The sequence below is a fragment of the Asterias rubens genome, chromosome 5 (genome assembly GCF_902459465.1).
Source record: "Asterias rubens chromosome 5, eAstRub1.3, whole genome shotgun sequence".
Lineage (NCBI taxonomy): Eukaryota > Metazoa > Echinodermata > Asteroidea > Forcipulatida > Asteriidae > Asterias > Asterias rubens.
This window is the reverse complement of record NC_047066.1, coordinates 10,185,335-10,203,364: the sequence shown is the minus strand read 5'-3', so window position 1 is coordinate 10,203,364 and position 18,030 is coordinate 10,185,335. Positions and strand designations below refer to the sequence as shown.

The following is an 18,030-nucleotide window of genomic DNA, read 5'->3' as shown; positions in this document are numbered from 1 at the left end:
AACAACAAACTTGACTTACCTTGTGTGTCTTGCAGGGCAGGATGGTGGCAATGATTTCACTACAGTAAAGCTTCTTGGCATCAAATGGCATTTTGTGGGCTTCAGTCTCCCAATTGCATGTGAAGCCCTGCTGGGATGCCTTCTCGCTTATCAATTCCCACACATCTCATAAATGTCATATTCTCAACGACTCCTGCAAGAACATGTGAAAAAAAGAAATGGGGTTTGAACAAGGAAAATTGACGGGAGCAGGACTTGCAAGTCCAGCACCAGTCAATTTTTCTTTGTTCAACCAAACTTTTAAAGATCTGTCCACATCAGTTTCTCTTGTGGTTTCTTACTTAATGAGTAAAACAAGGTGTACAAAACACGATGAACAACCTTAATGACACAGGTATAAAACAGACCATGCAACCTGCTAGCAGAATTGATAATACATTTGATGTTATCAGAAGACAAAATGACCACACTACACTACAAAAGGATATAACAGATTGAATAACCGCCTGATATAACAAGTTGAAATGATCCCTATCTACATTAAAAAAAAGATTTCATGCGCCTTAAAAGATACAGGCGTTGATTGCATTTAGCACTGAGTTTCTAAGAACTACATTTCCAGTTAAGTTTATCATCAATAAACACCCAGGTATTGCATTCTGACACAACACCATTAGCAATCATTATTAGACTCGTGTTTGCTTCTCTTTTTTCTATTTAGTTCAGTGATTGCCTTATATTTCGCCGCATTGAGAGGGTAAGGTAGTTGTCAGTGCACCATGTAACAAAATTGTTCACATTGTCCTCAAAGACCTGCTTGAACAAAAATGTCAAGTAGTGAACTTTGCTGAATTTCATTTAAAATGTTTTCAATCAAGGAAATCGAGTCATATGACTATATAGATTTTAATTGTGAAAAAAAAACCTCAATCATTTCGAATACCCATACAGCGCTTTTCTGAAAGATTCGCGAAAAGCTCTGTTGCGTAATCACTCATGTTATGTCATAGTTGGGAGCTCCAATTTGTATAGCCGATTTGTTGCAGCGTGTAGGTATATAAAAAAACCTCCCAGACATGACGTCAAAGCATCTTGTCATTTTGACGCGCGCCGTCAACAGCAGAAGTGTTCTTAGTTTTTCAAAACCTTCAAGTTTACACATATCTACATTACATTTAAATGGTGAACAAACGCATTATAAACAAGTTAAAATATAATTTCTGTTAAAAACATTTCGCACAAGTAGCTTTCCGAAAGCACTGACTTTATTGCTTGAAATGAATTCAGCAAGAGAAGTATCATCGGCATATTTTACAGCAATACAAGAGGATGCGCCTTTACATTTAAAATCGTTGGAAATAAATATAACAGTCCCTGTGGGGTACAAGTATTACACACGGTGCAACCAAAAAGCTCCTCACTTGACATCCCATCAGACAGAGACACCCCACACATCCCCCTAATCATTTTCATCTCTGCTTGTTCCATCTGCTGAATGTGCCACACCCTTGTGAGCCATGTCTCGCAGCTGACACCATGCAGCCTTGGACACAGGTGGTGCATACCTGGCCCTTCATCTTCAGGGACGGCCCCTTTTATGTAAAAAATGGGGCCAGCTCCCTGAACTTCTTCCATTCACTCCTCGTGCCTGATGATGTCAATGCTGCCTCTCAATAGCTCTCTCGGCACCCTTCATGTCATCAAGGTAGCAGAACGACTCAACAATCTCAAACATGTCAAGAACATGATGCTAGCAGCCTGAAGACTGCCCTTCAAGCAACTACAAGCCCAAATCCTGCAAATTGTACACTGGACTGACTTTGCAGCTACACCCTTCCCACACACAGCACACAGCCATGCACCAGAGCTCGTCATTGGTCCACTGCTGATTCAACTAACCATCACCATGGTCTTCCCAGCCTTTATCTTCAGCCTTTATGTTTCCAGACAAGCTCTCCATACTGCAATCTTTGCCTGTAAGTGCTCTTTTGTCTCTGCTTGATGATAGTTTTATACACTCCTTGCACAATTCCATAGCTTCCGTTACCAAAACAGCAAATATTAGGCACAAAGATAGAAAATAAAGAGAAAACAAACAATCATCTTGGTTTGACCAAAGATCCGAGGGCAGGATGATGCAGAGGGCTTAAGATGACAGTATGTGGGTTTCTGATTTTCTGATGGCTTAGAGACTGAATAAAAGTTACCAAAAACTCCTTGGTGATTTTGCATTCAATGTCCGGGATGGGGTTTCTCGGTAGGTATCCGCAAGTGTCAGACGGTGTCTGTAAGTGTTGCTAGTGAGATAGGGTTAGAGTAACGTTTAGGATAAGGGTTAAAGGGTTAGGGTGAGGATTAAGGTGAGGGTGAGGGTGAGGGTTAGGTTTATAGTTAGAGTTAGGCAGACACCTACCTAGAAAACCCATCACAGACATCAAATGCAACATCACTTAACTTAAAAGAAAATTCACCTCAGTCAATCCAACATTTTTGTCAGTTTTGACACAGTCTCTCTCTTCCCAACATACCCAAGGAAGAAGCAAATCTCATCACACCAAACAATGCCTACAAGTGGATCCCTTCATGACAGACTGCACAAGCCTCACTTTTAACAAGTCCATAATCTTCTCATAACCTGTGTATCTTCATCAAGCTGGGTCGCCGTTGGATCTCCTCTATCCCTGGTCCTGGTGGATTTGCTCATACATGTATGAACTCAGTTCCAACTGTCAACTGGATTCCATCGAGAACGTTGATCTTCGCCTCTGCTCTTCTATGTTGATGATACCTTTGAGGTTTGACCCAACTGCAAGGCAGTTCCTCCAACACCTTAAAAACCAGCAGCCACTGATCAAATTCACCATGGAACAAGAGGAGAACAACACCATTTCTTTCCTTGACGATCAAGTCACCAGAAAAGCAGATGGCACCCTCGTCCATACAGTAGACTACACCGGAAGCAGACACAATGACTTGTTTCCATACAACCCTTCATTCCATTATCCACACTTCAAGAACTCACTGTGCCAACAACACCTAGATAGCTTGTAGCATCATTTCACCACATCACACCGCTGCAACTCAACCAATATCGAGCAGCTTGCGGAGGAGGAAGCACTGCCGTCTAGAGCATCCCTGATGGACCCGCCGACGCACTCCTGTATATTGGTTAAAAAACCATCTCTCGTTCCCTTACTGTGCAGCGTGCAGTGGAGGCAGCACTGCCGTCTTGAGCGTCCCTGGACTCGCCGACACGCTCCAGTAGATTGGTAAAAACCCAGCTCTCGTTCCCTTTACTGTGCAGTGGAAGCAGCAATGCCGTCTGGAGCGTCCCTGGACACGCCGACACGCTCCCGTAGATTGGTAAAAACCCAGCTCTCCTTCCCTTTATTGTGCAGCGTGCAGTGGAGGCAGCGTTGCCGTCTTGAGCGTCCCTGGACTCGCCGACACGCTCCAGTAGATTGGTAAAAACCCAGCTCTCGTTCCCTTTACTGTGCAGCGTGCAGTGGAGGCAGCATTGCCGTCTTGAGCATCCCTGGACTCGCCGACACGCTCCCGTAGATTGGTAAAAACCCAGCTCTCGTTCCCTTCACTGTGCAGCGTGCAGTGGAGGCAGCATTGCCATCTGGAGCATCCCTGGACTCGCCGACATGCTCCTGTAGATTGGTAAAAACCCAGCTCTCGTTCTCTTTACTGTGCAGCATGCAGTGGAGGCAGCATTGCCGTCTGGAGCGTCCCTGATGGGGCAGCCGACACGCTCCTGTAGATTTGTAATAACACAGCTCTACTCGTTCCCTTTTATATGCAGCATGCAGTAGAGGCAGCACTGCGTGCCCCTTTGGTATTAACCAAGCTCTCGTTCCCTTAGGGCAGCATGCTGGGAGGCAGCACTGCCGTCTCGTACCTTGTACTCACAATCGTGCCTTGCGATCCACCCCCACTATATTGTGAGAAATTATCGAGTAAATCAGTGGTCCAAGGATGACAATTATTTTCAATTCGCGGTTAAGAAAAGCCGCTAGACCAAAGTGTTTATAAATATGGACAAAAACGGTCTTGTTGAACGCACAGATTTCCTTTGAAAAAACTATGGAGTAGGGAACTGTGACTTATTGTGACCCATTCATCTAGGAATAAAAACGAGGCAAGGTCTTGTAGCAGCGATCAGGTTGGTGGAGTCCTCCACGTTGCATTATTTTTTTTTATAGATTTTTTAAGTTTTGCGTTGTACAATTTGTCCCGTCTGTTTCAACAAACTATTTCTTGAAAAAATTGTGTGCCGTTTTGTTTTCTTCAAAATTGATAGGTCTGCACATAAGTCCCTCAGTTTATAAACAGCATAAAGCCCCTAAATCAACAAATAAATCGCGGTTTATAAACCAAAAAATGTTTTACTTTGAAAATTGAGTTGTTTTATTTGGCCAAACAAATACTTCAAGACCACTATTGGTCAATAAAACCCATAAGCAGCATGTACTGATCAGTGCGAATGAGAAGGACTTGTGGTTTGAAAGTTTCTTTCACAATAATTGTCAAAAAAGCCGAATTGGTAGGCCTATAGAGAAATTATTTTTAGAAGTAAAATATTAGTTAAAGTAGGTACAGAGGAAATCCCATGGGGACCCAGCGGTTTGCTCATAAAACTTTTTTAATTTCTCTATTCTTGTTGTTATATATTTATTTATTTATTTACTTGTTTGTTTATTTCTTTATTTCTTTATTTATTTATTAATATCTCTTTATATTCAATTAATTATTTATCTATGAATATCTCTTGATTTTTCTTATTTTTCTTGTACTTTTTTATTCATTTATTTGTTGAGGGGCCTACTATAAAAAAACTTTTAAACTGTTGTGTCGCTTGCTAATTTTAAACTATTTAAATTTGTTGTAAGTAATAATTTTTTTGTTTAATTGTTGATGGGTAGAACTAATTATTTGCCTGTTGACCAACTGGCTTGAGTTGATGATGTGGTGCCGTGTGAGGCCGATTAGCAGTTGGAGGATCTTGGTGAGATGTCTAGCCATGTTGTAGGTTGGTAAGCCCCTGGATGCCATGATGGGGCGGAAGGGAAATCAGGATTGTGTATCTTAGGTTGACTGAAGAAACAAGGGCAGGAGGATGCAGAGATTTTGAAATGACAGTATATGGGTGTGCGATGGCTTGAGCCTGACAGAAAGATCAGAGCTGCTTGGTGATTTTGCATTCAATGACAGGGATAGAAGAGGTGGACAGGACAACAGTCCACAATCAACCACAACCCTAACCCTAACGCTGAACCTAACTCTAACCCTAACTCAAGTCCGCATCCTGATCCTGCAAACCTCAAGAACACTAAGCTACCAAGACACAACCAAAGCAAACGAATGCCACCATCTAAGCTATACCTCAAGACCAATCAATCCATATCATGTCGGCCACTGTGGTCATATCCACCACAACTAGAACCACGAGGTGACTGACATTCTGTCGACTAACACTAACAGACACCTACCAAGAAACCCTATTCCCACCACAAAAATGCAAGATCACCAGGCAAGCCATCATCACAACTATGTACTGTCATCCCAAGCACTTTGCATCCTCCTGCCCTTGTTTCTTCGGTCAACCCAAGATACACAATCCTGATGTTCCACTCTGCCCCATCATGGCATCCAGGGGCTTACCAACCTCTACCATGGCTAGACATATCACCAAGATCCTCCACCCACAACTCATTGTATTTTATACCTTTTTTAATTTACTGGTTGCATTTAAAAAAGAAATCTGTTGTGTATCTTGGGTAACTTTTCTGGATCGATATATTTCACGTGGTTTTTACTAATATGTTTGATTGATTATATATCTGTTTACTTGTACTTATACTTTTAATGTTTAATCATCATATTTTGTGGATGTTATTTTATACCTTTTATTGGTTTTGCTTTTTTTGGTTAAATGAATTTTTTTATTGTTATAAAGCGCTTGGGAGCATTTTTTTTATGGTTTTGGCGTGATATAAATGTGTTTAATTATTATTTATTATTACTATTATGAGCAAACTGCTGGGTCGCCACGGTATCTCGTCTATTCCTATTTTTATAGTTATTTTACATTTTTAAAGTACCAATTCTATAATTCAATTACACTTGTATAATATACACGTTTCTAGTGGGTTTCATTCTGGTCTTCCTTACACACTTGATCTTCGATACTGCGTTTTCCGTAGTAGTAGTAGTTGCATGGTCCATTCTACAACCATCACGTGAATTATACGCAAACAATGAAAATGGGCAATTCCTCTTGGAGGGACACAACAATTTATGCTGCATGACTTATGCAGAATCATTTACAAATTTCAACGCTGTTTGTGATAACATAAGAAGTAACATTTGGAACTGTGGTTACACAAAAAGTGCCTTTGCATAGATTTACAAAATTGATGCAATCTATACATCAGAGTTGACCATAGAAGATATCAATACCTTTAGACCAATATCCAAAGACCATTGAAATAGGGAGTGAAAAACTGGGGCAAATGTGTAACACCTTCTCTGGGATGATCATGGCTTTGCAGAAATTGATGTATGCCAAAATCACCTCTGTAGCCTCATCAGTGTGGCAGATGTTTTAAAAACCTCTCAATCCCTATAGGCCTACTAGAAGCATGCCATTAGAGTAGCCGTAGTTCTTACAAGTGGTTTAGATGGTTTTAATCATTGAACATACTTGGGTAGCAGTTGAACAGTGTTATGAACCGACGAGACAACCCGGCCTAGATCATCATGTAAATTTTAAGGCCGTTGTCAAGTCTGTTTTGGATGGTCCTGCTTCCTCCTTATGGCCGCCCTCCACCAGTAACCCTGTCCGTTGGGTTCCTTGCATTGACGCCAAGCAGTTGCATATCACTGGACATGGAGCTCTGCGTGGTCGGCCAACAGGTGTGGCCCCACCCACAATTTACGTTGGTACACCTCTTGACCCAGTTGGCATCCTCCTTTCTCTCCACATGACCGAACCACCTCGGCCTGTGCCTCCTCAATAAGGTGCCAATCCCCTCCACTCCGACTCTCCTCCTCAGCTCCTCACTTGACATCCCGTCAGACAGAGACACCCTGCACATCATGCACATTCTCCTAATCATTCTCATCTCTGTTTGTTCCATCTACTGAATGTGCCACACCCTTGTGGGCCGGCAATGTCTCGCAGCCGACACCATGCAGCTCTGGACACAGGTGGTGTAAACTTGGCCCTTCATCTTCAGGGACAGCCCCTTTTATGTAAAAAAAGGGGCCAGCTCCCTGAACTTCTTCCATTCACTCCTCATGCCTGATGATGTCAATGCTGCATCTGAATAGCTCATCTGAAACGACTCCACCATCTCAAACATGTAGCGGCAGTTTTCCAGACCCGCTTCTCTCTCTTCCGACCAGTGACCATTACCCTGACATCTCTTGCAGAAGAACATGATGCTAGCAGCCTGAAGACTATCTTTCACCCAACTACTTCACCTGTGAACCCACTTCCTACACATTGTACACTGGACTGACTTTGCAGCTACACCCTTCCCACACACACCACACAGCCATGCACCAGAGCTCGTCATTGGTCCACTGCTGATTCAACTAACCATCACCATGGTCTGCCCAGCCTTTATCTTCAGACCATTAGTGTCCAGACAAGCTCTTTATGCTGCCATCTTTGCCTGTAACTGCTCTCTTGTCTCTGCTTGATGATAGTTTTATACAGTCCTTGCAAATTTCCATAGCATTTGTCAAGCGTCCGTTCCGTTACCAAAACAGCAATTATTACGCACAAAGATAGAATATGAAGAGAAAACTAACATACATCTTGGGTTGACCAAAGAACCGAGGGCAGGATGATGCACAGGGCTTAAGATGACAGTATGTGGGTTTCTGAGATTCTGATGGCTTACAGACTGAATAAAAGATACCAAAAACTCCTTGGTGATTTTGCATTCAATGTCTGGGATGGGGTTTCTCGGTAGGTATCCGCAAGTGTCAGTCGGTGTCTGTAAGTGTTGCTAGTGAGATAGGGTTAGAGTAACGTTTAGGGTAAGGGTTAAAGGGTTAGGGTGAGGATTAAGGTGAAGGTGAGGGTGAGGGTTAGGTTTATAGTTAGACTTAGGCAGACACCTACCTAGAAAACCCATCACAGACATCAAATGTAACATCACTTAACTTAAAAGAAAATTCACCTCAGTCAATCCAACATTTTTGTCAGTTTTGACACAGTCTCTCTCTTCCCAACATACCCAAGGAAGAAGCAAATCTCATCACACCAAACACCGCTACAAGTGGATCCCTTCATGACAGACCGCACAAGCCTCACTTTTAACAAGTCCATAATCTTCTCATAACCTGTGTATCTTCATCAAGCTGGGTCGCCGTTGGATCTCCTCTATCCCTGGTCCTGGCGGATTTGCTCATACATGTATGAACTCTGTTCCAACTGTCAACTGGATTCCATCGAGAACGTTGATCTTCGCCTCTGCTCTTCTATGTTGATGATACCTTTGAGGTTTAACCCAACTGCAAGGCAGTTCCTCCAACACCTTAAAAACCAGCAGCCACTGATCAAATTCACCATGGAACATGAGGAGACCAACACCATTTCTTTCCTTGACAATCAAGTCACCAGAAAAGCAGATGGCACCCTCGTCCATACAGTAGACTACACCGGAAGCAGACACAATGACTTGTTTCCATACAACCCTTCATTCCATTTTCCACACTTCAAGAACTCACTGTGCCATCAACACCTAGATAGCTTGTACCATCCTTTCACCACATCACACCGCTGCAACTCAACCAATATCGAGCAGCTTGCGGAGGAGGAAGCACTGCCGTCTAGAGCGTCCCTGATGGACCCGCCGACGCACTCCTGTAGATTGGTAAAAAACCCATCTCTCGTTCCCTTACTGTGCAGCGTGCAGTGGAGGCAGCACTGCCGTCTTGAGCGTCCCTGGACTCGCCGACACGCTCCAGTAGATTGGGAAAAACCCAGCTCTCATTCCCTTTACTGTGCAGTGGAAGCAGCATTGCCGTCTGGAGCGTCCCTGGACACGCCGACACGCTCCCGTAGATTGGTAAAAACCCAGCTCTCGTTCCCTTCACTGTGCAGCGTGCAGTGGAAGCAGCATTGCCGTCTGGAGCGTCCCTGGACTCGCCGACACGCTCCCGTAGATTGGTAAAAACCCAGCTCTTGTTCCCTTTACTGTGCAGCTTGCAGTGGAGGCAGCATTGCCATCTGGAGCGTCCCTGGACTCGCCGACATGCTCCTGTAGATTGGTAAAAACCCAGCTGTCGTTCCCTTTACTGTGCAGCATGCAGTGGAGGCAGCATTGCCGTCTGGAGCGTCCCTGATAGGGCAGCCGACACGCTCCTGTAGATTGGTAAAAACACAGCTCTACTCGTTCCCTTTACTGTGCAGCGTGCAGTAGAGGCAGCACTGCGCGCCCCTTTGGTATAAATCAAGCTCTCGTTCCCTTTATAGAGCAGCATGCTGGGAGGCAGCACTGCCGTCTCGTACCTTGTACTCACAATCGTGCCTTGCGATCCACCCCCACTATATTGCAGGCCTCGACCTGTACAGCGGCCACCAGCGGCCAGTGCCGCGATGCCCCAGCGAATTGCCGTGAAGCCCTTTTAAAAATCATGTACCTTACGGCCACTTGGCCGTTGTGCCCTTTTCCATTGATTCCATAACATTATTTATTCGAAAATGTTATTTAATGTTAACATTGTGATCCATTTAATTTATATGGAGGTAAAATTCGGAACGTACGATCCCGCACACTAGTTTTCACAATGTTTTTCTGTGCAATAAAAAATGTGTCGAGAACGTGGCATGGTAACCATATCAAACATAGTTGAGCTGTTTACTGCTACTCAATCCTGATGTTCCACTCTGCCCCATCATGGCATCCAGGGGCTCACCAACCTCTAACATGGCTAGACGTATCAGCAAGATGCTTCACCCACAACCCATTGTATTTTATGCCTTCCCTTTTTTTCATTTACTGGTTGCATTAAAAAGTTAAGTATCTTGGGTAACTTTTCTGGATCGATATATTTTACGTGGTTTTTACTAATATGTTTGATTGATTATATATCTGTTTACTTGTACTTATACCTTTAATGTTTAATCATCATATTTTTGGGATGTTATTTTTTACCTTTTATTGATTTTGCTTTTTGTGGTTAAATGATAATTGTTATTGTTGTAAAGCGCTTGGGAGCATTTTTTATGGTTTTGGCGAGATATAAATGTGTTTAATTATTATTTATTATTACTATTATGAGCAAACTGCTGGGTCGCCATGGTATCCCGACTATTCCTAAATTTTTTATTTTTTTTTTACATTTTTAAAGTACCATTTCTATAAATCAATTACACTTGTATAATATACACGCTTCTTGTGGGTTTCATTATGGTCTTTCTTACACACTTGATCTTTGATACTGCGTTTTCCGTAGTAGTTGCATGGTCCATTCTTCAACCATCACGTGAATTATACGCAAACAATGAAAATGAGCAATTCCTCTTGGAGGGACAAAAAAATTGATTCTGCATGACTAATGCAGAATCATTTACAAATTTCAACGCTGTTTGTGATAACATGAAAGTAACATTTGGCACTGTGGTTACACAAAAAAGTGCCTTTGCATAGATTTACAAAATTGATGCAATCTGTACTGACCTGATTCCATTCTTCTTCTTGCAAGCTTGAGTGTAGATCCGACCTTGAAACAATCAATGATAATGCTTGATTTCCCATCAAACAAGAAGCACATAAAGTCATGCATCTTGGTAAAGTTCAACCACATCTGGAAATAAAGTATGAGAACTTCCAATGAATGGGCAAGTTGTGATTTTAAATTTCTGTGATGAACAAACAGAGGCAGTATATAAGAACCACAATAGGAGATAAACATACGCCTGCACTCATAATGGGCTCTTCCACTAGGGGGACAACCTTAGAAAGGTAGGTGCCTGCCTCTGACCCCCAAAGAAAAAATGAGATATTGGGCATGATTTCCAGTACCATCTGTCCCTCTTTGTATGAGGGAAATGAAGCTTAGCAAAGTAGGTGCCTGCCTGTGACTCCCGGGAAAAACAGAGATTTTGAGCATGATTTCCAGTACCCTCTATCCCTACTCTTACGCCTAATGCATGCAGCACAATTGATAATCTGGATTCAACATAATAATAGCGAATGTAAGACGAATTGACAACCATTTTACTCGGAGCACTTTGATGCTACTTATCAGCAGCATCTACCTGTCGAGATGACATTGCTGATGCAACAAATTATGATCAAAGGTTTGCTATTAACACCCTATTACTTTCTATAAGCTTCTTCCTACACAAGTATGTATTCTCCTGTTTCATCTGGACTCATGTCTGTCTAGACTTGTGCCTTTTTCAATTTTTGTTTTAGTTTTTACTAATGATTTGTTGTAATGAGAATTCTTAGCAGTATTACCTGAGCGCCCCTTGTTGCTAGACAACATCTGAGCAGAACACAAACAGTTGAAGATGTTTTTGAACATCTCATTCTCCTATGCTTTTCCGGCCATGTCTCTATCTGCAACCTGCTTGAAGGATGATGGCAATGATTTCACTACAGTAAAGCTTCATGGCATCAAATGGCACTTTAGGGGCTTGAGCCACTTAAGCAGCCATTGCGTGGGGCCCTGATGGATGCCTCCCTGCACATCTTCCAACACATCTGTTGTCTCATTCCGAACGATTCCTGCAAGGGCATATAAAAAAAGAAATGGGGTTTGAACAAGGACAAATTTACGGGAGCAGGACTTGCAAGTCCAGCTCCAGTCAATTTGCCTTGTTCAACCAACATTTTTAAGATCTACCCAGTCAGTTTCCTTTCTGGTTTCTTACTTAATGAGTTAAACAAGTGTACAAAACACAATGAAAAACCTTAATGTCACAGGAATAAAACAGACCATGCAACCTACTAGCAGATTTGATAATACCATTTGATTTTATGATGTTATAAGACAAACCACTTTACTACACAGGTCATTGGTTCGTAAATTTGTCTTTGTTAGGCCTAAACACCAAAAACTGTAAACATTACTGCGACAAACGCTCTGCTATCGAACAGTTAATCAAATCCATAATTGTTTTGGCTTTTAACTTTTTACTTTTTTAATTACTATAGGTTTACAGTAATTTTTCAGATCCTTTTGTTGTTTGTAGTTTTTTTTTATGGTTTAATTTAGGTAACAGCTGGACTTGCCTATTTTATATAATTTTGTTGTGGGTTTTAATTCGGAAATTTACTTTAAGTTTTCTTGTTGCTTTTTATTTTGCAGATAAGCGATTTGGGAAACGTTTTGTTATTATTGTTATTATTATAAATCCACAACTAATAAGGTTTACATCCATGCTATGCATTTGATCCATCAACAATTTAGCCTATATTTGCGGATGACAGATCTAAAAAGAGAACTCTAGCGTAAGACGCTGTATAGTTTCAAGATGAGCATATTTTAATGACAGATGTAATGACAGCATCTTCTACACCTTGTTTTGCTCTATAAGCAAACTGATGGATCGATCTTTGGTTTGTGACAAATACATACATTAATAATCTGCTCAAAACACTTCATAGGAATCGCAAAGGGCCATGGGTCTATAATGGTTTGGGCATTTTGGATATCAGAGTTGACCATAGAAGACATCAATACCTTTAAACGAATATCCAAACACCATTGATATAGGGAGTGAAAAACTGGGGCAAATGTGCTAGAAGGTGTACACCTTCTCTGGGATGATCATGGCTTTGCAGAAATTGATGTATGCCAAAATCACCTCTGTAGCCTCATCAGTGTGGCCAATGTTTTAAAGACCACTCAATCCATGCCATTAGAGTAGCCGTAGTTCTTACAAGCGGTTTAGATGGTTTTAATCATTGAACATACTTGGGTAGCAGTTGAACAGTGTTATGATCCGACGAGACAACCCGGCCTAGATCATCATGTAAGTTTTAAGGCCATTGTCAAGTCTATTTTGGATGGGCCTGCTCCCTCCCTATGGCCATTCTCCACCAGTGGCCCTGACGATCGGGTCCCTTGCATTGACGCCAAGCAGTTGCATGTCACTGGACAAGGAGCTCTGCCACGTCTTGTGTGGCCCCACCCACAATTTACGTTGGTACACCTCTTGACCCAGTTGGCATCCTCCTTTCTCTCCACATGACCAAACCACCTCAGCCTGTGCCTCCTCAATGCGGTGCCGATCCCATCCACTCCGACTCTCCTCCTCAGCTCCTCACTTGACAGCCCGTCAGACAGAGACACCCCACATATCCCCCTAATCATTCTCATCTCTGCTCGTTCCATCTGCTGAATGTGCCACACTCTTGTGGGCCGGCCATGTCTCGCAGCTGACACCATGCAGCTTTGGACACAGGTGGTGTATACCTGGCCCTTCATCTTCAGGGACGGCCCATTTTATGTAAAAAATGGGGCCAGCTTCCTGAACTTCTTCCATCCACTCCTCATGCCTGATGTCAATGCTGCACTTGAATAGCTCCCTCAGCACCCATCATGTCACTCAGGTAGCAGAACGACTCCACCATCTCAAACATGTCAAGAACGTGATGCTAGCAGCCTGAAGACTACCCTTCACGCAGCTAAATCACCTGTGAACCCACTTCCTACACATTGTACACTGGACTGACTTTGCAGCTACATGTACACCCTTCCCACACACACCACACAGCCATGCACCAGAGCTCGTCATTGGTCCACTGCTGATTCAACTATTCATCACCATGGTCTTTCCACCCTTGATCTTCAGACCCTTAGTTTCCAGACAAGCTCTTCATGCTGCCATCTTTGCCTGTAACTGCTCTCTTGTCTCTGCTTGATGATAGTTTTATACAGTCCTTGCAAATTTCCATAGCATTTGTCAAGCGTCCGTTCCGTTACCAAAACAGCAATTATTACGCACAAAGACAGAATATGAAGAGAAAACTAACATACATCTTGGGTTGACCAAAGATCCGAGGGCAGGATGATGCAGAGGGCTTAAGATGACAGTATGTGGGTTTCTGAGATTCTGATGGCTTAGAGACTGAATAAAAGATACCAAAAACTCCTTGGTGATTTTGCATTCAATGTCCGGGATGGGGTTTCTCGGTAGGTATCCGCAAGTGTCAGTCGGTGTCGGTAAGTGTTGCTAGTGAGATAGGGTTAGAGTAACGTTTAGGGTAAGGGTTAAAGGGTTAGGGTGAGGATTAAGGTGAGGGTGAGGGTGAGGGTTAGGTTTATAGTTAGGGTTAGGCAGACACCTACCTAGAAAACCCATCACAGATATCAAATGCAACATCACTTAACTTAAAAGAAAATTCACCTCAGTCAATCCAACATTTTTGTCAGTTTTGACACAGTCTCTCTCTTCCCAACATATCCAAGGAAGAAGCAAATCTCATCACACCAAACAACGCCTACAAGTGGATCCCTTCATGACAGACCGCACAAGCCTCACTTTTAACAAGTCCACAATCTTCTCATAACCTGTGTATTTTTATCAGGCTGGGTCGCCGTTGGATCTCATCTATCTCTGGTCCTGGCAGATTTGCTCATACATGTATGAACTGTGTTCCAACTGTCAACTGGATTCCATCAAGATCGTTGATCTTCGCCTCTGCTCTTCTATGTTGATGATACCTTTGAGGTTTGACCCAACTGCAAGGCAGTTCCTCCAACACCTTAAAAACCAGCAGCCACTGATCAAATTCACCATGGAACAAGAGGAAAACAACACCATTTCTTTCCTTGATGTTCAAGTCACCAGAAATGGCACCCTCGTCCATACAGTAGACAACACCGGAAGCAGACACAATGACTGGTTTCCATACAACCCTTCATTCCATTATCCACACTTCAAGAACTCACTGCCATCCACAACATTTGAACCCACTGTGTCATCAACACCTAGACAGCTTGTAGCACCACCACATCAAGACACCGCTGCAACTCAACCAATATCGAGCAGCATGCGGAGGAGGAAGCACTGCCGTCTAGAGAATCCCTGATGGACCCGCCGACACACTCCTGTAGATTGGTAAAAACCCATCTCTCGTTCCCTGACTGTGTGCAGCGTGCAGTGGAGGCAGCACTGTCGTCTAGAGCGTCCCTGGACTCGCCGACATGCTCCAGTAGATTGGTAAAACCCAGCTCTCGTTCCCTTTACTCTGCAGCGTGCAGTGGAGGCAGCATTGCCATCTTGAGAGTCCCTGGACTCGCCGACACGCTCCTGTAGATTGGTGAATACCCAGCTCCCTTTCCCTTTACTGTGCAGCGGAGGCAGCATTGCCATCTGGAGCGTTTCTGGACTCGCCAACACGCTACTGTAGATTGGTAAAAACCCAGCTCTCGTTCCCTTTACTGTGCAGCATGCAGTGGAGGCAGCATTGCCGTTTTGAGAGTCCCTTGAACTCGCCGACACGCTCAATTCAATACACTTTATTTCCAAATCCAAACAATTAAACAAAACAATAAGCAGTGAATAAAGAACTATGTTTTACAAGCAAATGGAATAATGATAATACATGAAGTAATACTATAATACTACATTTACAAGCAAAGGCATAATATAAATTACGGAAAACAAGCAAAAAAACATACAGAGCACAAGGTGATGGAGTTGGAGGGGGCCCATAAAAGCAATGCTTGTCGAGTATGGACCCCCTAACGAAAGCAATAAAGCATAACAATCAGTTTACAAAAGGAAACAAACACAATACAGTACGTAGGCGCTAAAAAAATACTAAGCAATAATTAAGAGATGAACATGAAACAGATAAGCAAAACAAAAACCCCAAAAACACAAAAACAAGGACAAACTCCTGTAGATTGGTGAAAACCCAGCTCTCGTTCCCTGTGCAGCGTGGTTGGAGTCAGTGTTGCCGTCTTGAGCGTCCCTGATGGACCCGTGACACACTCCTGTAGATTGATGAAAACCCAGCTGTCGTTCACTTTACTGTGCAGCGTGCAGTGGAGGCAGCATTGCCGTCTTGAGCGTCCCTCATGGAGCCGCCGACACGCTCCTGTAGATAAAAACACAGCTCCACTCGTTCCCTTTTCTGTGCAGCGTGCAGTAGCGGCAGCACTGCCGTCTTGAGCGTCCCTGGACCCGCTGTCACAAGCTCCGGCGCGCCCCTTTGGTATAAACCAAGCTCTCGTTCCCTTTATAGAGCAGCATGCTGGGAGGCAGCACTGCCGTCTCGTACCTTGTACTCACAATCGTGCCTTGCGATCCACCCCCACTATATTGTGAGAAATTATTGAGTAAATCAGTGGTCCAAGGATGATAATTATTTTCAAATCGCTGTTAGGAAAGCTGCTAGACCAAAGTGTTCATGGACAAAAAATGGTCTCGATGAACGCACAGATTTCCTTTGAAAAAAACAATGGAGTAGAACTGTGACTTTTTGTAAAGAGGCAAGGCCTTGTAGCAGTGACCAAGGTTGGTGGAGTCCTCCACGTTGCATAATTTTTAAACATTAAGTTTGCGGTGTACAATTTGTCCCGTCTGTTTCTACAAACAATATTTCTTGAAAAAATGTGTGCCGTTTTGTTTTCTTCAAAATTGATAGGTCGGCACTTAAGTCGCCCAGTTTATAAACAGCATTAAGCCCCAAAATCAACAAATAAAGCGCGGCTTATAAACCAAAACATGTTTTACTTTGAAAATTGAGTTGTTTTATTTGGCCAAACAAATACTTCAAGACCACTATTTGTCAATAAAACCCATAAGCTGCATGTACTGATCAGTGCGAATGAGGACGACTTGTGGTTTGAAAGTTTCTTTCACAATAATTGCCAATAAAAGTGTAGAGGGTAGGCCTATAGAGAAATTATTTTTAGAAGTAAAGTATTAGTTAAAGTAGGTACAGAGGAAATCAAATGGGAACCCAGCAGTCTGCTTATAAAAATGTTTTTATTTCTTTATTCTTGTTGTTATTTATCTATTTATTTACTTGTTTGTTTATTTATTTATTTATTTATTTATATATTTAATTATTTATCTATAAATATCTCTTTATATTCAATTATTTATTTATCTATAAATATCTCTTGATTTTTTTTTATTTTTCTTATACTTTTTTATTCACTTATTTGTTGAGGGGCCTATTTATTTTTTGTTAATATAATTGTCTCTCTTCTTTTTTTTCATGGTTAATTTGTTTCTCTTTTTATACTATTAGGGGACACCTTTAAACTTTTGTGTCGCTTGCCAATTTTAAACTATTTAAATTTGTTGTTAGTAATAATTTTTTTGTTTAATTGTGGATGGGTATAATTAATTATTTGCCTGTTGACAAACTGGCTTGAGTTGATGATGTGATGCCGTGTGAGGCCTAATTAGCAGTTGGAGGATCTTGGTGAGATGTCTGGCCATGTTGTAGGTTGGTAAGCCCCTGGATGCCATGATGGGGCGGAAGGGAAATCAGGATTGTGTATCTTAGGTTGACTGAAGAAACAAGGGCAGGAGGATGCAGAGGTTTTGAAATGACAGTATATGGGTGTGCGATGGCTTGAGCCTGACAGAAAGATCAGAGCTGCTAGGTGATTTTGCATTCAATGACAGGGATAGAAGAGGTGGACAGGACCACAGTCCACAATCAACCACAACCCTAACCCTAACGCTGAACCTAACTCTAACCCTAACTCAAGTCCGCATCCTGATCCTGCAAACCTCAAGAACACTAAGCTACCAAGACACAACCAAAGCAAACGAAAGCCACCATCTAAGCTATACCTCAAGACCAATCAATCCATATCATGTCGGCCACTGTGGTCATATCCACCACAACTAGAACCACGAGGTGACTGACATTCTGTCGACTAACACTAACAGACGCCTACCAAGAAACCCTATTCCCACCACAAAAATGCAAGATCACCAGGCAAGCCATCATCACAACTATCTACTGTCATCCCGAGCCCTTTGCATCCTCCTGCCCTTGTTTCTTCGGTCAACCCAAGATA

At 42.6% G+C, this 18,030-nt stretch overlaps 1 long non-coding RNA gene across 2 annotated transcripts in view; it reads right to left on the bottom strand.

The window, feature by feature from the left end:
* Window positions 1–18,030, bottom strand: part of LOC117290602 — a 31,796-nt gene that overhangs the window by 3,764 nt on the left and 10,002 nt on the right. For both annotated transcript variants that reach the window (XR_004519056.1, XR_004519057.1), the window contains exons 3-5: window positions 11,490–11,759; window positions 10,704–10,830; window positions 20–193 (exon numbers count right to left, since the gene is read on the bottom strand). This is a non-coding gene — a long non-coding RNA (uncharacterized LOC117290602). The remainder of the gene's footprint in view (window positions 1–19; window positions 194–10,703; window positions 10,831–11,489; window positions 11,760–18,030) is intronic.